Genomic DNA, 27612 nt, shown 5'->3' with positions numbered 1-27612 from the left:
GTGATACCTTATTCTGTGTTTGGATTGAATAAAATATGAAGATATGAACACTTTTCTTGGGGGGGTTGAAACATGGAAGGGGCAGAATGAAAATGGTACCTAACCTTATGTCCTAATATCTGGATTACCTTGTGAGACAAGAAGAAACGAGAGAAGTTGTTAATACATTCTGTTACCACAGGAAGAGGTCAGTCTAGAGACTGACAGGGAAAGAGTTGAATCTATAAAGGACTGACTATCACCATCAAAGGAAAAAGGAAAATCAAAAATAACTCTGCTTGTTTGGTCCGGTAGAAGACTGTAAATGCCACTGATATTGAGTCCAATGTAATTTCTAATTTGGGAAGAATAGACAGTTGTGAAGATTTCATTATTATCTTTATCTGGTTTCAACATTAATCAAACAGAAGGTGGATATTTTTTGGTTCATCACTCATATACTTGCATTTATATTTTTGAGGCAAAACACATTGCTGACATCTCCTCTAAAATATAGCCAAACATGCAGTATCTGAGAAGGTATATGACAACATCAATACACAGACCCTGGGCACCTGGATGGCTCCCTGAACCTTTGGCTCAGGTTGTGATCCTGGAGTCTAGGGATCGAGTCCCGCACTGGGCTCTACACTGGGAGCCCATTCTCCCTCTGCCTATGTCTCTGCCTCTCTCCTTATATCCCTCATGAATAAATAAATGAAATCTTAAAAAAAAAAAAAAAGAAACAATACTCAGACCCTGACTAGACTCATGTAAGGAGAGAAAATCCAAGAAAATGTCCAATGACATAATCTAGATTGTTATATTAATTATATTAAAACCTTATGTAGCTTTTCTGTCTGCCAAGGTCCTTAGATGTAGTTCTTATTTTTATTTGTAAAAGCTAGTTATCTATGTGTATATACTGGTGTACACATATGTATGTATACATACTCAGGTACAAATATATATATATGCACAACAAGAGAGGTAGAGAGAGAGATTTTCATTTTAGGTTGTCAGTGATATCAACGCAAGTGTTCATAGCATTTACTCTGATAGAAACCAAGTGAATTTGCACTTTGTCCTTGTGCTATGGAGATTTAATAGAAATAAGATCATGTCATATTGACTATGTTATTCAGAAGGCAAGTAGATCACCAAGAGTCCAACAAACTTGCCAGAAATCACTTAGTCAGAAAAGCATGGAGATCAGACCCAGATCTTCAGGTTTTAAGATTATATCTTTCTACTTTATAAGAGGCAAACATATTAATCCATTTGTATAAATCTTCCTTAAATATGAAAATAGTATATCCGTATTGTTATTGAAATGTAAAAATAATTTTTGATACTGTGGCTTTTGAAATAAAAAATCTTTCCTTTTTGAAAACCTTTTAAATGTGTTTTTCTTCATAGTATGCCTACCGAATTTTTTAAAAAATACATATATTTTTTCTAAGATCAATTTAAATTTCATATTTTCTTAAAAATGTACCATACCCATAATGAATTTGAGCTTCTACTTGATTCTTTTCATTTAAATGCAATTAATTAACATATAATGTATTATTAGTTTGAGAGGTAAAGTCAGTGATTCTTCAGTCTTTTATACAACACCCAGGGCGCATAACTCCACCTGTATTCCTTAACGCCCATCACCCAGTTACCCCATCCCCCTACCCCCTCCCTCCAGCAACCTTGTTTGTTTCCTATGATTAAGAGTCTCTCAGGCTTTGTCTCCCTCTTGGATTACCTCTTCTTTTATTATTGGCTCCCTTTACCTATGATCTTCTGTTTTGTTTCTTTTTTTTTTCTGTTTTGTTTCTTAAGTTCCATATATGAGTGAGATCATATGATAATTGTCTTTCTCTGATTGACTTATTTTACTTAGCATAATATCCTCTAGTTCCTTCACGTCATTGCAAATGGCAAGATTTTATTTTATTTTTATTTTTATATTACATCATATAAATATATACCATATCTTCTTCATCCATTCATCTATCTATGGACATTTGGGCTCTTTCTGTAGTTTGGCTACTGTGAGCTTCTACTTTAAAGCAAATATTTGTTTTATTTAATCTTGTCAAGATTTACAAGAACTGACATTTCTTATCATGAGTTTCAAAATACCTTTATAATTATCTTAAATTCTATATATTAGCTGTTAGAGGGTATTTATTTTTCTCTCTCTCATTCAAGGCCATAAGACATGGTGGATGTCCTCAGTAAGATTACAATCTATTTGGAGAAGAAAAATACACATGTAACCCAAAATCAGAACCACAACAAAGTTTTGTACATCAACAATAACAAAACTGTCAACATACCATATGCTTAAATACTGAGGATGTGTTGTTTATCGCAATTTTATAGGTTTGCGGTTAAAGAAGTGTCTTCTACTGAAAATATGTTCAGAATGTAAAGCTGTGATTTTATTACCATTTTACTTTGAATAATTTTATCCTCTGCCTGTGAAATATTATCTGGGGAGAAATGACAGCTGAAATGAAGATTGCTAGTTTTACTTAACCATATCGATTCCTTTGAGAATTTTGAGAAAAATAAATTGAGCACATTTTGTTTCTTTAAAAATTAGGTTGATAGAAACAACTAAAACAAAATACCTGAGCATTTCTCCAATATTTCTTTGCTAAGATATGAGAGCACATGAGCTCTACTCCCTCATCTGCAATGACTTCACAGGTGCCATATTGAGTTGGATTGCATCTGTCATACCGTGTCATGTCACATTGCATGGTGCCTTATAATGGATGCTGACATGAGGTAGCAGGCTGCCCTCACATTCCTATGAAGACAAATTCAGAATGAAAGCAGATGGTACATTGTTTTCTACAGTAGCTATTGTGGTAAATAGAAAATTTAAAACTAATTGTGGGGATGCCTGGGTGGCTCAGCAGTTGAGCATCTGCCTTTGCCAGAAGTCCCAGATCAAGTCTCACATCCGCTTCCTGCATGGAGCCTGCTTCTCCCTCTGCCTATGTCTCTATCTGTCTGTCTTTCATGGATAAATAAAATAATAAATAAATAAATAAATAAATAAATAAATAAATAAATAAATCTAATTGTGGAATCAGTTATCATATTGCTTAACTTCATAGTCTGAACTGCATCTAACATGTCCTGATATAAAGGATAGATGTTATTTGATCTAGAGTATACTTTTCTTCAATCATGATAAAATGGAAATTAGGCTAAGAAAATTCTTTTTTTTCTTTTTCTTAATATTGCAGTAGTTAATAAACCAGAAAATATAGTGCGACCACAACCCCATGCTACAATGATTATGTAATTTGAAAAAAAAAAAGTAATATAATACTAGTGCTTTTGTATTTATATGCAGTGACACCAAAATCAAAATGATTTAATAATCAATTCCTGTTTTGGAAAAAGTAACAGTAACTGTTTTTTTGCCATGATCACTTCAGATTCTCAAATTGTAGCAGAATTGCCAATGCAGATATCAGCAACCATTTCGGAGATAACCATTTTAATAGGACACAGAGTGAACAATTGCTTCTAAATAAGTCCAAATGTAGCTTAACTATTTCTAAATTACATTAAGTTTCAGGCTAGGTCAGTGAACACTGGAAATAAAACCTTATTATTTTCAGTTGAAAAGTTCAACATCACCATTATGATTTGACCTATTTCAGAAGCTCTTGAAGTCCTTTTTTTTACTGCATTGAGTAACAGGTCACCTAAACCATTTTTTTTTTAATACTCAAGTGTTGTGTGTTACACCATAATTATGATCAGCAAATTGATATTTTATATTATGAATAGAATCAATTATGAGAAAAGACATTTTATAATTCGGTGAATTCTGTTTAATTATGGGGTTATGGTATTCTTTTATAATCAATATAATATTTAAAGAGAAACACAATTAAATAGGTCAATTAACCCAATGAATTAAATGTAACACTTCACTAATTTCATAATTAGCCTATATAGGCTTTAAAAATATAGTTATCCCATGTATAGATTTATTTCATCTTAGACCTCATAAAGACATGTGTTAGTTTTGGTTTTAAGTAAAGAAATATCACTAAATGAAAAATTAGTCTTATTACATGGATTGGTTGATGAGTTCAAAATTTAAACCATCAAAATAAATGAACTGATTTAGTACTTTGCAAAACATGTTTCCTGGGCACTTTACTAAAATATTTTAAGCCTTATTATTTTTTTCTATAGCAAAATAAATCCATATTCAAGTAGCTCTGATGTGTTCCAGGTGAAAATGTAGTGCAAAATTTGAGAAGGGGGTATATGTTAATATATTCTATGAGCTCACTAATTAAACTGAACTTATGTTTATATTTATAGCTCTACTTTTATCTCTCAGGAATTAGTCTGTTTAGTATGACATTACAGATGTCCAGGCTTCTTAATATTATGCCAGTTTTCTTTGTTTGAACCTTAGCTGTAAAAGAACATTCATTCTCAGTAGACATTTTCAGTTATTTCAATTGGCTCGGCCCATATACATTCTATAGTTGCCTTATAAAAAGGACAAAGAGTACTACACTAACCACCTAATTATATAGATGATAGATAGATGATAGCTAGCTAGCTAGATAGACAGATGATAGGTAGATAGATGGATGATAGATAGATGATAGAAAAATCATCATACTCTTGCTGTGGCACTGCCCAATGCTATGCTCATGATAGTTACCATCCTCCAACCATGATTTCTGTCCATACTTGCTTCTTTCATTACAAACTCAGCCTCTTCTCAGTCTTCATCCTATTCAACATTTTAAACCCTTAACCAATGGTTTCCCATTAAAATGATCTTCTCTCTGGGTGCCACCTAAATATCTTTCTTGAACGACCTATCTTTGGGACCCTTGATTTATAATTACAACTCTCTAATGGACATTGGCTATTCAACTAATCTTTCATTCATTCATTCATTTGTTCATTCAACAAACATTTATCTGCCCTAGCTACATTGGCTATTGGGCCAGAAAACCAAGTGAAACACAGCATCTGTCCTGTATTGAGGGAAACAAATGTGTAAACATTAAATTCAATGAAGTCCATTATGAGAAAAATATTTACAGACACATTGAGGAGAAGTAGAAGTATTTTTTGAATGTGATCTTGAGGGGGGATGCTCACAGGAAAGAAAAAAACTTCAAAGAGAGAGCAAATGACTGTGTTGAAGTGAGTCTTGATTCAAAAATGAGGATGGAGTCTGGTTTTAGAGGCTCTGTTAGAACATATTGAACAGTGGAACTTCATTCTGAGAACAGAAATATTACCATTGGTTTTTGTGAGACATATGACCAAGTGTTCATTTTAAAAAGGTACCTCTTCAGAACAGCCTTTGTATCCTACAGACATATTGTCCACGACATGATATTTTCCTTCTAACTTTATTTCTTCTGGTTTCTTCCCACATATTTTCTGATTGGATATCTCCACAATGGAAACCCCAATTTTCACTGAGTTGATTCATTAATTTGTCCCATACTATCTACGTTACATACCATAGTAAGTCAATTCTACCTCAAAATAGGTCTTTAATCCACTCCTTACTCTCCATCTCCAAGGAATTTTTTTCTATCTCAGCCTCTCAGAATCCCTCACTTAAAACCCTGTACTATTTTTCTAAGGTTGCTCATGTCTTAATCCTTTCTAATTTATCACCTACCTTGTCATTAAGGTTGCTGTTTTAAATTAATTTTATCATAACCCTCCCTTGTTGGCTCATTATTGAACAAAATCCAAACTCATCAGCAGAGTCAAGATTTCCTTTCTATCTGACCCCAACATTCTGGTTCTTGAACCCCAGTTTTGGCCTTTCCACAAGTGAAGTAATAGTAGTGGGTAGAAATTAGATTCTACATTTTATGCATGCCTGGTACGCATAAACTCTACATAAGTGTATGGTATCTGCTGTTATAATTAACAAAAGCCACAAGTGGGGATAAAACCAATAGAACAAATCAAATGGAGAATCAAACATAAAGCTAAGATTAATGAACTGGAAAATGGATTCAGAATACGTCTACAGATTTGAGGTTTCTGAAACACATAAAAATACAGGAATCATACACAAAAATTAGGGATCCCGAAAGACTGTAATGTACAGGGCAATGGATAGCACAAGAATATGACAAGAGAATTCTTTGGACTTCCCTATCCAAAGGCAATTTTAACAACTGATTCCTGGATCAGTCTGAATATATCTACAGCACTCTATCACTATCTTATTGTCGTCTCCTTTTTTATGTGCAACCCACATTTAAGACTGAGCATATTTAATTGATATTGATGAAAAATAGCCTACTCCCTGTAAAAAGAAGAGTGCCACTCCTTGTGTATATTATTCTGATTAGCAGTGAAAAGAGAAAACCTTGATTTACACGCACACAAAAAATCAAACAGATTATGTTTTCAGGATCTGATGGCAATTTCACTTGTCTTAATTTTGATCCATTGCCAGCTAATCCAATTTAAATTTGCATTTACCTGTATCTGGTGAAGTTTTGCTTTAACATCTCAAGCAAGAGCTGTGAGGCAGCTTTTCCCCAACAGATGTAAGAGAGACTTCAGTAGGGAGCAAATACATTATTATTAAGTCTCAGACCTTCCAATCTGAGTCTTCTCAATCACATCAAAGTACTTGGCATGGAGTTGCTCACTATCCTTGGTGCATATGGTTTGTTTTGGAACCAAATCTAATTTAACTCTTGCTAAGTGCTGATCAACAACCAGTGTATTTCCACAGTGAGATTTTATTGGTCCATGTCAAAATGAGGAAGAAAAAAGAAAAGATCAACTCAGTAAAAATCTCCCAAGGCCAAATTTATTCATTAAGTGTTGAAATTAAGGGTTGAAATTAAACCCTTTAAATTAAGGGTTGAAATTATTTCATTTTGTATTTAGTTATTGAAATATCTTTCTTTTCATGAAATGACAGCAATGAAAGATTCTACTTTGGATGTAGAATCTAGTTTTTTAATTTTGTTTTGTTTTATATTCTTACTAGAAAAAATAAGTGGTGCCAACCCAATTGCCAATCTCCCATATATATTTTGAATTTTACAGGTCTGTGAAATCTATATATGAGTATTTTTCTATTATGCATTAACAATTGTCCTTATCCTATCATTTCAAAGAAGATCCTCTCACTTTAACATTAGTCCTAGTCTGCAAGGAAGAGCAACCTTTGAACTTGGGTATCTCTCTCACCAGAGCATTCTTTGTGACCTTGAAGAATGGTACATCCTCTGGGTGTTCCTTTGGAACATCATCCTTGAACAGGTCCTCTGGTATTGAAGAATATATCTATTATATCATGCCCACCCCCTCAGCCTCTTTAGACCCTCCTTTCCTAGCTGGGATAGCAACTCAGATATGGATAAGTCACTGAGCTTTGTCCCCCAATTTCCCCCGGGTCCAAATGCCCATGCTACCAATGTGTTTGCCCCATTCTCAAGGTCTCTGTCAGAGTTCTGTGTCCTAAGAAAGTACTACCAGGTCAACTAATTCTTTCTTATCCAGTCTTTAGTTCTAGCCCTGCTAGTCAAGCACACTCAAAATTTAATTCCACGGATGTTCCCCTGGATCCTACAAAAATGTGCTCAGTAATTCTTGCAGCTCCTTTATTGTATAATCTCATTCCTCTTCTGTCAATCCCAGCAGGTCCTTATGCAGATTATGTTCAGTTTAAACTATCATTATCAGAGGCTCCTGGAGGTGAATTTCTGTCCTCTTGTGTATTATCTTTAATCAGAAGGGAAGGATTATATGTCCTAAGGAGAGGTGAGCTTCTTCCCCAAGCAATGACAGCCCAGGGGGTCTGCAAAGCCAAAATCTGCTAGTGCATCCATCCAGAAATCCTACCTCATGTATCAGGTTCTCAGATTTTCATAAGCAGTGTCCTAAATTTAGCCTAAAAGCTGGCTTTTACTGAATATTTAAGCCTCTTTGGAGATCTACTGCTCTCAGGTTCTGAGTCTATTCTTCAGCTTAGTCCCCTTTCTCACTACAGGAGATAAGGACCTCCTAATAAACTTTCAGAAAGGACTTCTAGTTCCCATGGTTAGCCTTTAACTACTTGGTAATAGCACTCAGTGTCTCGTTATCTCTCTTCAGAGAGTATTATGAACTATTTGTGTCCCCTCCAAACTCACACATTGAAGCCCTACTATTTAGAAATGGGATCTATAAAGACGTGATAAAGGCTTAATGAGGTTTTAAGATTGGGGACTTAATCCAATAGGATTGGCTACCTTCTGAGAAAAGGAAGAGACACAGGAGGTCCCTCTGGCTCTTTACTATGTGAAGACACAGAAAGAAGGTGGTTAGCTGCAAGTGCAAAAGATAACTCTCACCAGGACTAGTATTAATTGGAATTAATCTTGGAATTCTCAGCTTCCAGAACTGTGAGATATAAATTTCTGGGATTTATACCACCCAGGCTCTGATATTCTTTATGACAACCTAAGCTGATTAAGGTAGGAAATTAATACAATTTTTCAATGGCCAGTCAACTCTTTATATATATTGCTTTCTGCATATATTTTAAATGCCTAAGTCATGCACTTATTTCTCTCCACTAGAATGTTTTTCTGGTCACTGGTAGTGAAATATTCATTAATAAGGCTGCCATCTTGTGTCAGGGATGATCTTTAACTATGTACCCTTGGCATGTGGTACTCCTTGCTTACCAAGTGATCAGGTGATGAATATGTCAGTCATCAAATCACATCTTACTTCCTCTTTTCTCACTGTTGACATCACCTATGTTCGGATTCTCTGAGAAAAATCACACCAAGAAGGAATTATTAACGTTAAGGAAATATGAATGACTTGTCTTCCTGATCTTCATAGAGGCTACATGGCTCATTTATAATGTCAAAAGAAGATCATGAGAAGGTAGGAATCATGTCTAATATTGATCCTGGATTATCGATGACACAGAGAGGCCTAAAATGAGTTAATAAAAGTGTATGCTGGATTGAATTGCTATAGATTGAAAATGTTCTCATTGTTTGGACTTTCCATGGAGTATTTCAGGGGTCAATAGCACTGAAGAGTGTAAAGAGGGCTCCTCTTCGATCAGGAAACTTCAAGTAACAAGGTCTAAAGTCAGTGGAGTGTATGTTAACTCTTTTTTTTCCCAGATCAAGTATGCTACAGCTCTCCTAAAGTTTCTTACACCAACCAAACAGAATTATAAGATAATACTTAGTGATCTTAGTTTTCTTATGATATTGTGTCTTGTTTCCTCCATTTTGTATGCAGAATGAAAATAAATTGCTATTATTCTATGCAATTAATTATGTCCTTGGGGGCAGAGTGCACTGATTAGAGAGGTGGGTATGATCCAAGCCCGTAAAGTTTAGCTAAATTGGGTATATTTTAAAGGTAAGTGATCATTTAGATATTTATCATAGGGTAAATATCTGCCATAATGAAAGCAGGGAGTCACCAAATAATATACCAAATTGTTTCTTTTAAAAACCAATATTTTTAGTGATTAAAATTTATTTAGATGGAATGGGAAGAAATGTATTTCACACTGATACATGTTGTTTCTAACTTGTTTCTTAATCACTAATTTTTCTATCACTATTCATGATTTCATAACATATTTTAAATCCAAGGAAAAACAGATTACTTTATAAGTTTATTTACACTAAAAAAGTAGACAATGATTTAAAAAGACGTAAACCTGTCTCTGCTTTTACCTAGTTATTTTCTTGTCAGTTTCCTTTTCTAACTTTTTCCTTGAAATGGACAATTTATTATACCGGGAAGGATTTAAAATTTAAATTAGTAAAAATATATCATACTCTGAGAAAATAGCATTAGAATCTGCATTCCTGTGTTTCAGAATTTTAAACACTTGAGACTGCATTGTGTATACGAAAAAATATTCCATAAATTTAGATGTGTATGAACTAGAGTGCTTATTTGGGGCTGATTTGCGTTTCATCAATGTATTGGTATAATGTTTCAGGACTCCTTACAAATTGGCTTCCCACTCTTATATCTCTTAATGTGATGCTGTATAATCCTTGTTTTGGAGAAAGATGTAGAAGTGACTTTCATTGGGGATGGGTGTGAGTATTGTAAAATGGGGAATGGGAGTGGATATTGTGAAATTTTGCAAATGGGTAGGGTTTTCTTTTTCCTATTTCTTATAAAACACAAAAAGTTGCCTTCTGAAGCTAAGATGAGGACAACAAAAAACAACAAATACAAAAACTCTATGACCTAGGTTCCAGGATGTAGTAGACACAGTGAGATTAATAAAATATATTTTTAGATACTTTAGGTCAGTCACAAAACAACAAAAGAGAACAATTATTGAAAATAAGGCTTTGGAAAGACCTCACGAGAACAGACATGTCAGAAATTTAAAGACAGATAATTTGCTTATTGGTTTTCAAACTGCAAAATAAATATTCATGGTTTGGCTTGAGTAAAGAAGTTTAAGAGAGAGAACTTTTTACAATGAATTTCATATGTGCATGTTACAATGGTCTCAGCACATATGAGAGGAGTACCATAAGGTAGAATATTCTGTTACATATAATGCTTGAATGTCATAAAGTCCAATAATAAATGCATAATATTCTGTTAAATGCAATGCTGTAGTATCATGAAATCCAATAACAAATGCACCTCAATTGATTATCATTGATTCTTTTTGATCCTTCACTTATTTTCATTTGCTCAGCTACAGTTTGAGTCTTACGCTCCTCTTTCGGGGCCCAAATTCAACCCCATTATATCCATATTTGTCGCCTACACTGTTGAAACAATAGAAGCCATCAAATAGGATATCCTCCAACTTCTGCATTTCCAAAAGTTTCTAGGATTCTTATTTATCCTTTATTATTTCCTATTGGTATCAAAGTAAGAGATGCTTCTCTTTTGTCCATAGAAAATTCCTTAATTTCTGCTCTGAATCTGACTTCCTCTCAACTTCTCTCTTTAACTAAAAGAGGAAGAAAGGAAGGAAAGAAAGAAAAAAAAGGAAGGAAAGGAGGAAGAAAGGACCCAAGGGAAGAAAAGGACAAAAGCATTCTCTGTATATCTTTCCAGAGAAAACTTACTTCCTCCATTTTGTTCTCAGTTCACCTTCTTAATGCTTGAATGGATGTCTCTAAGTCCTTATGTGTTATTTCATCTACAGTCAACTATATTCTTGCTGACAACAAATGTTGCCAGTGTTTGCCCACTAATGCTTGCCCAAATGAAAAAAAAATCCAACCAATATTTTCAGGCATTATTTATCTGTATTCTCTGAAACATTTCTTTATTGACTAAGCACTAACACAGAGGATCTTATTGTCAAAGTGGAATAATAGAATCAGAAATTTTAGTGATTGTTGAGCTTTAGTGGTAATTTCAATGCCCAGTTGAAGCAGAGAAAGGTCTAGGATGCCAAAGGTAGCTCTTCAGGATCTTGAATTCCGGCATCATTCATGCATCTCTGGTTCAGAGTAATAGATGAGGTTTCTAATGAGGTCCATGTTCATCTAACATGGTGTGATTATTTAGGTTATTTATATCTCTATTTTATATCCAGTTAAGGGTTATGCAGCTTATGTGACATTCTCCAGGGAGCCATTCCTCCTAGATATTAGACTCAATTTCTTACAAGTGACCCTTAGCCAGAGACATCCTGCTAAGGGTATTTCAGAGATAAGTTTTCTTTCTCATTGCAAATATAAGAGGTCCAGGTGACAAAGAGATTAGATCAAGCCACCTGCCCATCTGTCTCCTTTCTTTCCCCTCAAGTGAGTTTCAGATGAAATAATTTAGTAGGTCACAGGGTAGCTTCTTTAACTTTCCCCTCCTATCAATTCAATTTCCATTATCTCTTCCTTTGCCCAATTCTCCCCTAGTTCTCTTTCCATCCTCTGAATGTAACTCTGGTTTCCTTTGCTGGAACTTCTCCTTAATGTTTCCTCAAGTGTCAGTCCAAGGCAATCTGTTCCCAGATTCTCCTCTGTTCATTTCTTGTTCTACATTCCTTTTATCTATGATTTTTACATTTTCTTATGTTTTTAACCATGACCCTACATCATGACTCAATATGTATTTTTCAAACTGCGTAAAGAAGTGTTGAATTGCATATACAAGGAGCTGGTAGACAATGGTACCTATGTATACAACAGGCATCTCAGATGTAACCTATTCTTGATGGAGTTGAAGGTCTCCCTTCTGCTCCATAATTGGATCTTCACTGACTCGTCATCATCAATATCAACAGAGGTATAATGCGATTTTTCAAATGTAAGAATCAGTCTCAACTCAGTATTCAATGACAAGATACTTAACTTTGACTTGCCAACTGTTTTCTATGTGCAACTTATAATTATTTAACTTAATAATATAATTATTAAGAGAGTTAAAAGAGAGTTATTATTATATCAATTGTTATATGTAGAAATTAAGGCTTAAACGTTTTAAAAGTCTGCCAGTAAGTGGCAAAAAGGATTTGAATAAAACTACCTCCATGGATACTCATATTCAGGACTTGCCAGCTGAGCTACATCCAGGTGAACTTCTTTCTCTAAAAATATGGAGAAATGAGGAGAAAGATGTTGAAGCATCTGAAGTGTCAGCTTCTGAGCTTTGCAAAAGTTTGTGTATTTTTGAAGCCCTAGAGTAAATTGCAGGGAGCTCTGAGGCAGAAATGCTACCAAGGTGTCCTGGGACTCAGAGAGGGATACAGAGAGAGATACAGGCAAGTCTATGTTAGGTAAGGGTTCAAGATATCATTCCTTTTTCTCTTAAAACAGAACACACTGAGAATCCAATGAGTTACACAAAATAAAAATTTGTTATGGTCTCAGGTCCATCTCTGAACTGTTCAAGAGTGTGAGATTTGTCTGCCTTTTTAAATGTCTTTTTTCCATCTCTGGGTCCAATTTAGTAACTCCAGTTTTTACCATGTCCTAGCCAAAAGGAAGTGGAAAAAAAGAAAATGAAGGGCGGATAACCTCTTTTTTTAAGAATATAAACAAGAAGTGCACCAATTACTTTTACATCCTATCTCTGCAAAAATAAGCACTTATTCTGACTGAAAGGAGAAAAAGGATAATGTGTGCTGGGGAAATCTGGTTATCTATACCACATCCATACAGAGAGAACAACAACCAAAAAAACATGAACCCGGAAATACAAGCTGACTTGCTCAGACACAATTACAGGCCCAGGTACATGGGCCATTCAAACACGCCTGTCCTTGACAAGCTCACCTTCCATACCTTACTCTGGGCAAGCTTACCCAGAGAGCACAGCCTGCACACACTAAATCTCCAAACCACCCACACCCACATGCTTGATTCCATACTTACTCTTTGTTGGCACAAGCATGCTTCTGTTCATGCTCACCATTCAGGTGAACACTCCATATCAATAATCGCTAACACACTGACCATTTCATATACATTTTTCCTGAGATTTATCTGGGTGCTATCCACACATGACATAGATAAACACCTAGGCATCTTTTATAGGCCATGACTACTGTTTTAAAAGATGTTAACACTGACAGTGTAATCAGGTATTTTGAGACATTTTACAAGAATAGTATGTATTTCTGATCACTCATTTACATGGTGAGTTTTCATCAACGTTAAATTAATGTCTATTGTTGCATAGGAAGTGACCACAGCCTTAGCGACTTCACACAACAAACATCTATTGCCTCACAGTTTCCATGGGTCAGAAGTCAGGTAAATGCTCAAGGTCTCCCAAGGCTGTCATCAAGGTTCACGAGAGATGGCATCCACATTTAGGGGCTTGTCTGGTGAAGAATCAGTTCTCAAGTTCATTCAGATCTTAGCAGAATTCATTTCGTGAGTCTGTACAACCAAGATTTCCTTTTGTTTGCTGGCTGTCAATTGACAACTGCTCTCAGCTCTTGGAAGCTGTCCAGATGCCCTTTCAAAACATGGTGGCTTACTTCTTTCAAGGCCTGCTGGACAATCTCTCTTTTCTCAAGTTTGCAAAAATGGAGTCTTATATAATCCTATTTTATTTATATCTCCAACTTACCACAGTAATAAAGTGTGTGGAACTGGTTATAATAATCATATGAGCTGTGGACATGTCACAATATCAATCTTCCAAGGGGATCTATTATATGGTCTTATGTTGTATTCAGTTATATGTGTGCACATATATGTATAAGTATGTACATATATACACACATATATGTTCTTACTCTTAAATTGTGTGGTTTTGATTGTATTATTGTGCTTCATCATTTACATACATTAAATAGAACACTTAGATATGGAATAAAATAAATAGAAATTATTATTAATTTGTGTAAGTGCAAATTAATGTGAACCGAATAACTGTGAACCAAATACCTCTAGCTCTCTTCTATACATTCTTCTTCCATTTTTTAGTATTTTAAAACATTTCTTGGTCTATGGATAAAATATTACTATACAAAGACCCATAAATGAATAAATGAGTGAAGCCCTAAATAGAAATGAGCATATGTTGGCCAAAGAAAAAAACTAGGAAAGAAGCAAAATAATAAAATAAATTCCTTAAGGGATATTCCAACTCTGCCTGCCTTTATCATGTTCAGATCATGCCTGTGGCAATGTAAGCACCGTGTTCTGTTGCAGTGAAGAGGACTTGTCTGTCTGGTATGCAGTGGGGCAGAGAGGATGTCAACCTGGACAAGGAACCGGCTACCTAATTGTCACCATTTGTGGTTCATCTGTAGGCACACATGATGCTGTCTGACTCCTGGTTCTATCTTAGGCTCACTCAAAGACACATGGATGGAGAAAAGCAGAGCTATGTCTCTGGACAATTTCCAGGGCAAAAGTATTTCAAGGAAGTGCAAGGCTCTGGTGTGTTCATAATACCTCTTGTGGAAGAAATGGCGAACATTTAAAAAAAAACCTACTTACAGATTTTTATCAAATTGAGGCTCGAGAGGAAGGAATGTATACACGTGTTCCTTCTGATTCTGTAACAGAAACGTTAAGATACTAAGCATGCCTAACTTCGGGATAGAGAATGTTATCATAGGAATTTTACAGAGTATTGCATGTTTGTTTCCTTTTCTTCTTGAAATAGTACGTATTATGTAAAGATGGAGAGATAGAGCCTTGCACTACTAAGCTTCCAGAAAAAAAAGGTGATAGTTTATCAAATCCATCTGTTCCCAGGGGAAGGCAACAGCTCATATCACTGATATCTACCATCCAGCCTTAAAGAACACTTTCCTAGCTCCCAAGTTCCCCTTGTGATTGATTTTTTTGTTAACTGACCCCCATGAGTTAGTGTTCTCTTTGCCTTGATTCCCTCATCTTTTTAGGAGGTTATTTTAAACATAGATAAATTTTACATGTATTTAATTGGAAAAGGGAAAAGCAAACATGAAAATGATAAAAAGAGAAAGAGAGAAAAATGAGAGACGGCAGCAAGGAGGGCAGAGGAGAAAAGGGGGGCAAGAGAGAGAAGAAAAGGGAATGATAAAGAGATTTATGGGAAGAGACGAAGGAGAGGGTAGATACATGGCTTGGCTTTTCAGGTTAATCCAAGTCTCCGATGCAGGTTGGAATGTTTATGCACGTGCGTGCTAATGGCATTTTAGTCTTGGCACGTCCAACTGGATTCTTCATGACATCATCATTTGCAATGTTCCCTGAAAGTAAGACAGCATATCTCTTCTAGTCTCATTATCTTCTTCTACGTTCCCCATAAAAATAGTCTGTCCTCACTTGCTCATTGTCTGGCATATCTTGTATACTTAGGAATTTGACTTCTGCCTGCAGCATGATCCAGAGCCTGCCTTTTCAAATTTGACCTCCTAATTGCTCGATGCAATGTCTTTTTCGTTTGCTTCTCCCTCTTCTTTCTTTCTTTCTTTCTTTCTTTCCTTCTTTCTTTCTTTCTTTCTTTCTTTCTTTCTTTCTTTCTTTCTTTCTTTCTTCTTTCTTTCTTTCTTTCTTTCTTTCTTTCTTTCTTTCTTTCTTTCTCTTTCTTTCTTTCTTTCTTTCTTTTTCTTTCTTTCTTTCTTTCTCTTTCTTTCTTCTTTCTTTCTTTCTTTCTTTCTTTCTTTCTTTCTTTCTTTCCTTTCTTTCTTTCCTTTCTTTTTTCCTCAGTCCATCCCTTGCTAGAGCTCTCTGTCTTCTTTTTTCCAAACCTACTGTAAAGCTCCGGTCCTTTGGTGTCCACGGTAGCATGCCAGCAATGTTGAAGGCTTTACAATTGTTTCTTCCAGGCTAGTTCTGAGCATCACTTCTTCAGCTCTTTCTGGAATTCACAGGGTGGTGTCTTCAGGCTCCCATCCCAACCCTCCCTTCCACCATCTCTAGATCATTCCACCTGGTTACAGGATTCAAACCAGCACATTCATGCTGAAAACTGACAAGTCTGTCCTCAAGACCAGGCAGCTCATTTGCATCCTGGGTCATGCGCTCAACTGCATGCTGAGCATTGCTCTTGGTGTTCTATACACATCTCAGGCTTCTTATGGTCAGAACCCCAAATCATCTTCTTCTGAGTAAACCTGCTCCTCTTTCTTTCTGTGTCCTATATCAAATGAAGAACCTGGAGGTATTTATCAGCTTATCCATTACTTATAGTCAATCTCTAAATTTTAGGATACTTCCTAGGTTTAACAAATATACTATTATTCTTTATCCACATTAATGATTGCTGTAACATATTCTCTTATCTTGTTATCTTGTTATCTTGTTATAAAATCTTGTTATTCTCTTATCTTTGTTATAAAATGCTGAGGGACCATTCTGCATCCATTAAGTGTTTCTAATCTATCATTTGCACATACACTCAAGATTCATGTGTACTGAGGGCTCCTGGGTGACTCAGTCAGTTAAGTGTCTGACTCTTGATTTCTACCCAAGACCTTCAGCTCAGGTCATGATCTCAGGGTCATGAGATCGAGCCTCATGTCAGGCTCTGTGCTGAATGTGGAGCCTGCTTAAGATTCACTCCCCATTCTTCCTCTGCCCTTTCCTTGCCCTGATCACATGTACTCTCTCTCAAAAAAAAAAAAAAAAATCATGTAAACTGTAAAGCTCTTCACTTAACTTTCTTGTATAACCCTGCCACAACTTGTCATAAGAGGACATGGTCTAAGCTTCTTAAAATGGCAAATAGTATCTGGGACTATATCTCTCTTTTTAGCATTTCTTCTTGGCACTTTTTCCCTCAGAACTGAAGCTGTAACAGTCCCAATCTGTTCATGGTTCCCTTGATCACAAAAATGCTGCTTCCACATGCAGACCATCTCCCAAACTCTACCTTCTTCCTGGGAATTCCCCTTCTTCCTGGAATCCCATGTTTTTTTTTTTTTTTTTTTTTTTTTTTTTTAATAGGTTCCTACTGAGTTTTTTCTTCCTCCAAGAGACTGGGACAAGGACTCCTTCTTTGCACTATTATCTTATTAAACCTGTTATTGTTATGAGAACAATGCACTGCAATTATGTCCCTGTGCCTGCCACTGAAACTTGGATGTGTGATGAACAGGGATGTACTGCTCCTCCCCTTACAACCAAGAAAATGAAGGACAGGCTGTAAGTTAGCAACTTTCCTTAAAACCTAAAAAGAAATGAATGCTTAAGGCAATCAAATATCCCCAAATCAGGAATAAGCACGTTCAGAGTGTTGGCTTATTTGGGAGAGATGCCCCTGAACACACAATAGCTGGCAAGAGTCAGCTAGAAATTTATCATGCATTTCAAAAGGCCAGCTATGGGCTATGGAGAGAGTATGAAGTCCTTGAAGGCTGCAGACTGAGAAAGCTTTGCACCTCTTGCAGACTTTCCACTGGGTGCTCCCAGGGAAGATGGGTTGTTGTTGGTGGTGGGGGTGTTGGATTCTGAGAAAGCTTCCCCTTTGCAGTGCCTGGGCTTGGGGACAGCGGCCATCGCCTACATGTGTCCAGACCCACTTTCCTGCTTTCCCTCGCTGCCCCATAGGAAAAAAGGAAAAAGAGAAAAAAAATACTTAATATGCAAGAGAAAGATAAGAAAAACTGCAGCCGGAGGGCGTAGACTGATTGTCACATCACTTCAGTTATTTCTGCTAAAAAATGAGGAAGAAAAACTTTGAGTATGCATTCCAAATATTTATATCTAAGAAAACACATGGTCTTAAAATGCAAGGAATTGGAACTCAAAGACTGAAAATGTAATTTAATTATAATTAGTTGTATGATTTCTTGAGCTCTTGCCTCAAAACATGCAACTTGCATTGATTATAAAGCTCTGTTTAATTAGCAGGTGGCTGAATGCATTCTATTATTTTAAATATTGATCGCCTAAGTGAGGAACTAATTTTCCCCTGGGGAACCAACCCTGCCCTCAGTAACTGAGAACAGGGCAGCAGGGCAGATCCTCACTGTCTCTTGACTCACGCTCTTCACTTAGTACAGGGAAGCATTTTCCTGAATGCAGCGCTGCCCTACTATGGGGAGTTAGCTTGTGAAGTTCAAGGTATGGAACACGCTGAGGCAATTTCTCCAGAGCTGGCTGTTCTACCTCAAACAGATTCTGATCTTCTCAATCCAAATTAGAAGCCATAGCCTATGGCAACTCAAATTGTTGAGAGTGGAAGGGAATAAGAATTTCCTAGTAGAATGGTTACGAAGCCAAATGGCTTCAAAACTAGTTGCTTCCAGGCCCCAGATCTAACTCTGCTTTGATTAACCCCTTGACTATTGCAAAAATAATTAACTTCCATCAGATCCAGTCCCACAATTATAAAAGGGGAAGTAACGCCCGCATGAAGAGTTTCTGTGAGTTTTAATGGAATTGTGTCTTCCGTGTAACCTGAGTTTTCCGTAAAGAAACCTCCATTATTATTATTATTATTATTATTATTAGAGTTGCTTTCTTGTTTTCAATAAATAACATCAGTTTTATATTTGTTGTTTTATTTGACTAAATGGATTCTGTACCTTGGATACCTATAAACATATACAAAAAATTTGGCTATACTGGTACTGCTTTATTTGAATTTGTCTTTACATTAGAAGAGGGAATGCACCTGTTTTGACTAGGAGAGCCTTGTCCTAGGTGAAATAGTTCACAATTTATCATATGTTAAAGCCCATTAAGAGTTCTTTCAAAGAATAACTGTCTAAACTTGCAAACTGCAGATGGAAGAGTTGATGTGCGTATAATGGACTTGCAGTACATGACATTTCATCAGGCATTCAATGAGCTAAATTTAGAGCAGCAGCTAGCATAATGGTACCATGGAGTCAAATAAAATCAGTGTTTGGATGGCAACCTGCAAAATTCAAAGGCATTTGCAATGTTAATTCATTTGATTTATTAATCTTTTCTATTCAGCATTTTGTTAGATTTTAAATGGTCAATATTTAGCATCACATTTCTGGAGAGAAAATGAATCCCTGTCATATAGTAAATTTAAAATAAAAGGCTTATACTTGGTGACTAGAACTGACCCTGTTTACATTCATTATGGATGAATCAAATGCAGTATAGAGACCATTTCCTCTGTCATTGAATTCACTTGTGATGGAGCCATTTTTAGATGTGTTTGTGCTGTGAAATTCAAGGCCTCATAAATATGGTCTGGGAAGAACCAGGTAATCCCTGGGATAAAAAAAAATACCATATATTCATAATTCTTACCTTACATACACGCACACATATTTCTCAATTAATTGCAGAGTGCTGGGCAGAGTGATAGGATATATTTGAGCAAAAGGAACATGCAACTGACAATCCTACATCCCTGATTTTCCTCCTGAATTTACAGAGCTTTCATTTCAGCCCTTCCTCCTCCTTTGTCATTCACACATTCCTGTTCTGCTACCTCAAAATCACAAGGACTCTGAGAAAGCTCCTTTACTTCTGAAAAGCAAGACCTGCAAATGAAAAGATCTGTATTTGATATGTGATATCACCTCTCTTTCTTGTATTTTGTGTGTATTCAAAACTAATTGCTGTATCTAAGTGCTCAAACTGTCCCTACGGTATCCTTAAGTAAATCACTGTGAGAACAAAAAAATGTTAATCTAGTTGTTGAATAAATAAGTTAGCAAAAAGCAAAAGCCATATTGTTAAAAATTACAAATCCTCAGTCTTTCCTCACAGCGGTAGATGAAGCTGGTTTCATTGGACATGTGAAGAAATAATCATAAATATTTTTTAATTACTAAAAAATGTTTACAATTGTGACAGGACAAAATGTCATATAAATATTTTGCTTTATGCTCACCCAATAGTGTAACTCCATTACCCTGTGAAAAGCTAGGGCTTCCTTTTGAGGTCTTAAGTGGCATTTGATTGGCAGAGAACTCAGGCAACTTTAGTTTATAAACAAATATAGGGCAGAATGTCATTATCTCTGAGACATTTGGATAAATATTAATATTCAGTACTGTAATGTTCTACAAATCCAAACTTTCTAAAAATAATTAAGTAAATTATAACCAGAATATGAAAACGTAAAATACAATTGGATCTCAAAAGTTGAAAATGTGTCAGATATTATATTTTCAAATCACAACCTCTGAAAAGTAAGTGGAATTACTTTGGAGATTTCTTCAGATTATCTGAGTCCTGCTAGAAGTATTTCTTGAATATATTAGTGTTGACGATTATAACTCATATTAATTGCAGCACATTTAATCCAAAGTACCACTTGTTACATCCTATTTACCAGAATTCTCTCATTTGCATCCCAAAAACTCTATAAAGGGGAATGGGCCACATTAATTCCTTTAAGTCCCTCAGAACTCTTTCCTGGAGAATGGAATAGTCTGAACTTCCTCAAGTTATACAAGTAATGAGTGGACACATAAACAGATTTGGGAACTTGACAGAGAAAAGGACATAATTATCAGGAATGCAAACCATAGTGTCTGTTACAACATCCATCAATGAAATACAACTCACAGGTATCAGTATGACACTCTATTCTTGGCAATGATGGTGAATGTTTATAAAAATATAAATAACAACATGCTATATAGCTAACAGACAAAATTCAGATTATAAAATGGAGTGTGCTATGATCTGTTTGAATCTCATATAATAAGCCAGATGATATAGATATATAGATAGATGAATAATTAGCATGGTAGATGATAGGTAGACAGAAGAGAGGAAGAAAAGAAGAAAAAAAGAAAGAAAAAGAAAGAAAGAAAGAAAGAAAGAAAGAAAGAAAGAAAGAAAGAAAGAAAGAAAGAAAGAAAAAAGATTGAATAAGATTGACTTCATGCAATACTTAAAATTAGAATTCCTATTTTCTTTTTAATGAACTCTAATCCAGTTTCTCTTTTATCTTACAAATGTGTACCTTTGGAAAAATATTTAAATTACTCAAAACACTCACTAATTTCCTACAATTTAGTGACTGTTAGTCAAACAAGCATCTGAAATTTTAACAGCTTAGGGCTTCACAAGAGAAACCAGAGTCTGAGGTCCAATGAAAGATAATAAACCATCGATCTCAGGTTATGCTTTAAATCCTATTTCCTGTTGGAAAATACAAAGCTCCCTTTTCCCAATGTTTGATCATGCAGTGATTGCATCTGATGGGCCCTCCTAAAGTTCCTGCTGAGTGTTTTAGAAAAGATTAGATGACAAATTCACGCAGCTGAATTGCAAAAAGATACATACACCACAACCAAGGATTTAAACTATTTATTTTCTTTTTCAGCTCACATAGGTTTTTGATTGTTGCTTTTAGATGGGATTAAAATTATAGCAGTTGAAAGTCAGTGCTATTGAAATAAATATAAAATATTATCCATTATATGAATCCAATAAGTTGCCTCAATTTCTATAATAATCTTACAAAACCCAGACAGGAAAAATACAAAAAATATATTCAAAAGAGGAAAAATAAGCGCTAGTTCCTGTGGACAATTTGCATGCATCTATAAAATAAATTATCAAAACTTCATATATGCTGGAAGAACCATTCAAAGGATGCTGTAGACACTCATGAATTAGAAAGATTAGGGCAAATCTAATTTGGTGGTATTATAAGTGAAACATCAGGATTGCCAGAAGCATGACCATTGGCATGTAGGAAGAGTCTAAAGGAATTCTTTTTTCTTTTCACCTGTGATGCTTTTGTATACATATTGAGATTGAATTCAGATGGTATTAAGAATGCCTGATGCTATTGAAACATCACATCTGGTAGCATCATCTGTACAATTATGAGCCTTTTTAGATAGAAGGAAAGAATAGTAGAAAGAACTTTGTAAACTGATTCGTTTCATACCATACTCATGACAACCGCAATGTAGATTGGAATTCATGTTTTTAAAAGAAACAATATTTGTTGTGAGGAGAAATAAAGGAGAAAATTTTATTTACAGATGATACAGCCATAACAAAAGCCAATATGCAATGGAAGATTTCTCTAAACCAGGCATCTCCACGTTGGGGTGCATGTTCAAGGAAATTTATTGGCACGCAGGAAGAAAAATTAGACATTCTATTTAAATACTTATATAATGATGAAAGAATTAATTATTACTAATAGATGACATTTGGTGGTAACATATTTCCAAGTGTATAGCTAATCGTACAAATATTGTTCAAAATTTTATTTACTGATCTTGCAGGGCCATGTTGTTTTAGTTTATGAAGTGCTGCAGGGACACAGAGCCAAGTTGTTTTTCAACCACTTCTTTAAGCAATGGGAAGGGGCATAAGGTTAATATTCCAGTGAGTACTTTGTCTTAAAGTTGCTTTCAATAGTGCTTTTAAAGCTTTTTGATGCACTGTAGTGCATCTCCCACTGTCATATCTGTGAGCAGAGCTTTGTTGCAGGAATGTTTCAGAACACACACTAGAAAAAGCCTTTCTTCTGCACTTGAAAGATCTACAAAATTCTGTCAACAAAAACAAATAAAAAAACACGAACAACCCACAACAAGACAAAGCATAAGATGATACAAATTAAGTAATTTCAATTAAATAGTAAGGGAATTTTGCAAAGAACCCAGTACAGTGGTGCTTGGTAGATAGCATATGCAATCAATCCTACCTTCTGCAATTTAACTTTTAAAATTCATGCTAATATAGGATCCTGGTCAGTTTATGTAAGCTGACTGAAATGGCTATGAAGAAGGGTTGATGCCGTGGGACATGGGAGAAGTCAATGAAGAACCTGGAGGTAGAAGAAGAGGCTCTGTGAACGCTCCAAAGTATTTTTCCAACCATACCTGATAGAGATTATCAAAGCTTTTGTACCAGTGTTATGATATATGCTCATATATTAAATGTGTTATATATAATTAACAAATGATATATATCACATATGAAAATCTAAAGATATCTATAAAAATAAATATACGTATTACATATATTTATATCTAAAGGCAATCTCCTGCATGCAGTCTTTCAACTAATGACACTCAGCTGCTTAAGAATGGGCCTTGGGCCCTGAACACTTCCTTACCAAGAGATAAAAAGCCCATACGATTTGTGGACTTAACCATTTTGTGTCAGAGCATCTTGTTTCAGACTCAGTGAGTATTCGTTTTGTCTCTACTTCAAGTACAGGCATCCTATTACACCTGGCCAACTCTACTAATGTATCTGTCCTCCAGAGGGAGAGGACAGTGTCTTCCAACTGTGGCACACAGAAGGGATGGATATAGGGTGATTGTCCTGCTTTGGGCATGGAGAGCGACCCCTGGCAATGGGGGACTGATGCTCACCACTGAAGCTAATCTTGTTCTGGCCCTTTCCTGTGTGAAAAAAAGTGCTGTTCCATTCAGTGTTTGGCTGCTTTGTGCTTTTCTTTGTGACTGATTCCAAGGTACAGTGGGCAGAAGTGTTTGATTTCTATTCCTGGCAGTTAGCATAGCGAAAATCTTTGCTACCCTTCATGTATTTGGAGTCCTTCTCTGGCATTGGGAACTGGTGTACATTACTCTGTTAAACATATAAAATATATATAATATACAGTATATAACAATATATATTTAATAAAAATGTTAAATTGGGGGACTTCTGGGTGGCTTGGTTGCTTGGGTGTCTGCCTTCTGCTCATGATTCCAGGGTTCAGGAATTGAGTCCTACGTTAGGCTCCCTGCTCAGTGGGGAGTCTGCTTCTTCTTCGCTCTCTGCCTTTCCCCTCCACTCATGCACTCTCTCTCTCTCCCAAATAAATAAATAAAATCTTTTAAAAAAATGTTAACTTGGCAAAAAAAAAAATGAATAAAATGTTAACTTGGCAAATATATGTTTATATTAGTTCTTATAATTACATGTACCAAAGTTTACTTTAGTAAATTGATCATAATTATTTTCACAGTGTAAATTAATTTCCTCTCAAATAATCAATTTGATATCTTAAAACTTTCAGGTCAAGAACAGTTTCAATTTTTCTTAGATATGTAATCAACCTGAACACAATAGCTCTGTGATCAGAGTCAAAAGCAAACAAAAATAGTGCCATGGCCATATTTCTCAAAGTGCAATTGGTTAAATGCATGCTTCAGGAATTCATTTAGATCTTGCTTACAAAAATACAGACAACCCGGACCCATCTTAAAACCATAATTCAACCAAATTTGATAAAATAGCATCTCTACTAGGAAGCCTTGGAAATCTACATGTTTAACAGTTCCCCCAGGTGTTCCTTGCCAAGCTGAGAGTTGGAGAAAGCTTATTCATACTTGTTATGCCACTCACAATGCTCTCTCTTTCTCTCTCTTTTTTTAAAGATTCTATTTATTTATTTAAAAGTGAAAGAGAGAGAACTTGAGCAGGGAGAGGGGCAAAGGGAAAGGGAGAAGCAGACTCCCTAGTGAGTGCAGAGCCCAATGCAGGGCTCCATCCCAGGTCCCAGAGTTCGTGACCTGAGCTGAAGTCAGCCTCTTAATGGTCAGCCTCTTAAGAGTGTTTTCATAACGCTCTTAACATAGGCTTGTGTTTGTAACTCTCAGTGCTTCCTCATAGAAGTCGCTATGGAAGTCCATCTTAATAATTAAAATTGTAGGGCAGCCCCGGTGGCTCAACGGTCTAGCGCCGCCTTCAGTCCGGGGCCTGATCCTGGAGACCCGGGATCGAGTCCCACATCAGGATCCCTGCATGAAGCCTGCTTCTCCCTCTGTCTCTGTCTCTGTCTCTGTCTCTGTCTCTGTCTCTCTCTCTCTCTCTCTCTGTGTCTCTCATGAATAAATAAATACAAATCTAAAAAAAAAACATAATTGTATATTGATGCTTTACTTTCAAATATATCCTATAGTGAAGACTTTAAATTACTATGTACATTAAGTGTTTAAGTTTACCAAAATTGTATCCTGCTTATGGGAAATTAATAATCTCTTTTTAGGTTTGTTCTTTTTTGCATGGATAAAATTGTATTTTCCTTCTTCCCTTTTTTCTCTATATGGTTTATAGCCTGGAGTTTATTATAAAAGTGATAAAGAAGAGGGAAAGACCATAATATAAATTCTAGACTAACAAAATATCCATCTGTTGTAGCTGCATAATAAGCTTTGTGCCATGTTTTTAAAAATAGTGTGTAATTGACTAAGGATTTATAATACCCATAATGTAATTAGCCAGTAAAATTCAAAACTAGGTCAAAATTCTCAAGATATTCAACCATATACTGTCTGTATAATTTTGATGTTTGGAGGGGATTTGGAGTGGTTTGAATTTTAAGTCCATTTATACTTATAATTTCTGATAAAATAGAGTTTATGTCTCTATTTTAGTACTATGTCTTTTATTCTTTCATCTATTGCTCCATTATTGTATCTTCTTATATTAAATAGATATTTTCTAGTGTGCCATTATAATTCCATTGTCATTTATTTTAGTATATTTTGGAGTTATTTTCTTAGTGACTGTCATGGAGATATAGCAAAATTATTAATTTATAATAATCTAGTTTGAATGAATAACAATTTCAATAGTATAAAAAAACTTTTCTCCTAGGGCACCTGGGTGGTTCACTTGGTTAAGCATCTGCCTTTGGCTCAGGTCATGATCCCAGAGTCCTGGGATGAAGCCCCCTGTAGGGCTCCCTGCTCAGCCAGAAGCCTGCTTCTCCCTCTCCTGCTCCACTCACCCTGCTTATGCTCTCGTCTTCTCTCTGTGTCAAATAAATACATAAAATATTTAAAAAAATTACTCTGTGTCTTGACCTCTTGTTTGTGCTGTTATTATCATAGAAATTGCATATTTAGCATTGTCCATCCATCAACACAAGTTTATAATTATTATTTTATGAAATTGTTTTTTAAATAAAGTAGGAGAAAAAAGTTATGAATAGAAAATACATTCATATCATGTTTTATATTTACCTATGCAGTTACAATTAATGGTGCTTTTTATTTCTTTTTGTGTATTTGAATTACTGTCAAACATCCATTTCTTTAGACTGGAAAGACTCTCTTTAATATTTCTTCTATTTCTCAGTTGTATATAGGGATGTTGTAATTTATTAATTTCTTATTTTTTGAAGAATAACTTTTCTGTGTATTGAATTTTTCTCTGACAGTGTATTTCTTTTGTTTGAAAATATAGCCCTATTACCTGTTGACCTTTATGGTTTCTGATGAGTCATCAGCTGTTAAGCTTATTAAAGATCTCTTGTATGTGATGAGTAACTTTTCCTCTTTTTGTCTTTGTCTTTTGACAGTTTAGTTAGGGTTTGTCTAGCTATGAAATCTCTTTGAGTTTATCCTGCTTCTGGTTTGTTGAGCTTCTAAGATGTGAATATACTAATTTTCTTCAAATTTGAGAAGTTGTTGACCGTTGTTTCTTCAATTATTCTTTCTGCCACTTTCTCTCCATCTTAGACACCCATTTGAGTATAATAGCAAATTGGCAGATGTAAATTTTATTTTATAGATCACTTGATGATGTACATTGATCTCTGAAATTCTGTCCATTTTAAGCCATTCTTTTTACTTTGTGTTCTGACTAAATCACTTGAATCAAACAATCTTCAATATGGATTAATTTTATACTGTCTCAAATCTGATACAGAACTTCTCTATTATATTTTCTCTATAATAATTGTACTCTTTAACTACAGAATTTCTATGGATCTTTTTCATAATTTCTCTCTTTGCTGGTATTCCCAATTGGGTGAGACAAACTTCTCACTTTGTCTTCTCTTTCCCTGGAGATTATTTCTTTTAGTTCTTTAGACATATTTATTTTTTTTAAAGATTTTATTTATTTATTCATGAGAGACACAGGGAGAGAGAGAGAGAGAGACATAGGGAGAGAGGCAGAGACACAGGCAGAGACACAGGCAGAGGGAGAAGCAGGCTCCATGCTTCTGATGTGGAACTCAATCCTGGGACTCCAGGATCATGCTCTGGGCCGAAGGCAGGCGCCAAACCGCTGAGCCACCCAGGAATCCCTCTTTGGACATATTTAAAATAGCTGATTGAAAGTCTGTCTGATACATCCAATGTTTGTGCTTCCACAAGCAGAGTCTTATTAATTGTTTTTATTCTCGTGTATGGGCATACTTTCGTATTTCTTTGCACGCCTCATATTTTTGTTGTTGTTGTTGTTGTTGTTTTTGTTGTTGTTGAAATTGGACATTTTAAATAATGTAATGATGTGACAACTCTGGAAACCAGCTTTTTTT

General features: G+C 35.4%; 1 long non-coding RNA gene across 2 annotated transcripts in view; it reads right to left on the bottom strand.

Moving 5' to 3' along the window:
* LOC140608289 (uncharacterized) overlaps positions 1-13620 on the bottom strand; it is a 51288-nt gene extending 37668 nt beyond the window's left edge. The window contains exons 1-4 of one of the 2 annotated variants that reach the window (XR_012010311.1): positions 13347-13620; positions 12499-12559; positions 8697-8784; positions 5094-5260 (exon numbers count right to left, since the gene is read on the bottom strand). This is a non-coding gene — a long non-coding RNA (uncharacterized lncRNA). Of the gene's footprint in view, positions 1-5093; positions 5261-8696; positions 8785-12498; positions 12560-13346 lie in introns of those variants that run through there. The other variant, XR_012010312.1, reaches the window with a different exon arrangement.
* Positions 13621-27612: the final 13992 nt, after the last annotated feature.

The sequence above is a fragment of the Canis lupus genome, chromosome 17, assembly GCF_048164855.1.
Source record: "Canis lupus baileyi chromosome 17, mCanLup2.hap1, whole genome shotgun sequence".
Taxonomy (NCBI): domain Eukaryota; kingdom Metazoa; phylum Chordata; class Mammalia; order Carnivora; family Canidae; genus Canis; species Canis lupus.
This window is presented reverse-complemented; position numbering and strand designations above follow the sequence as displayed.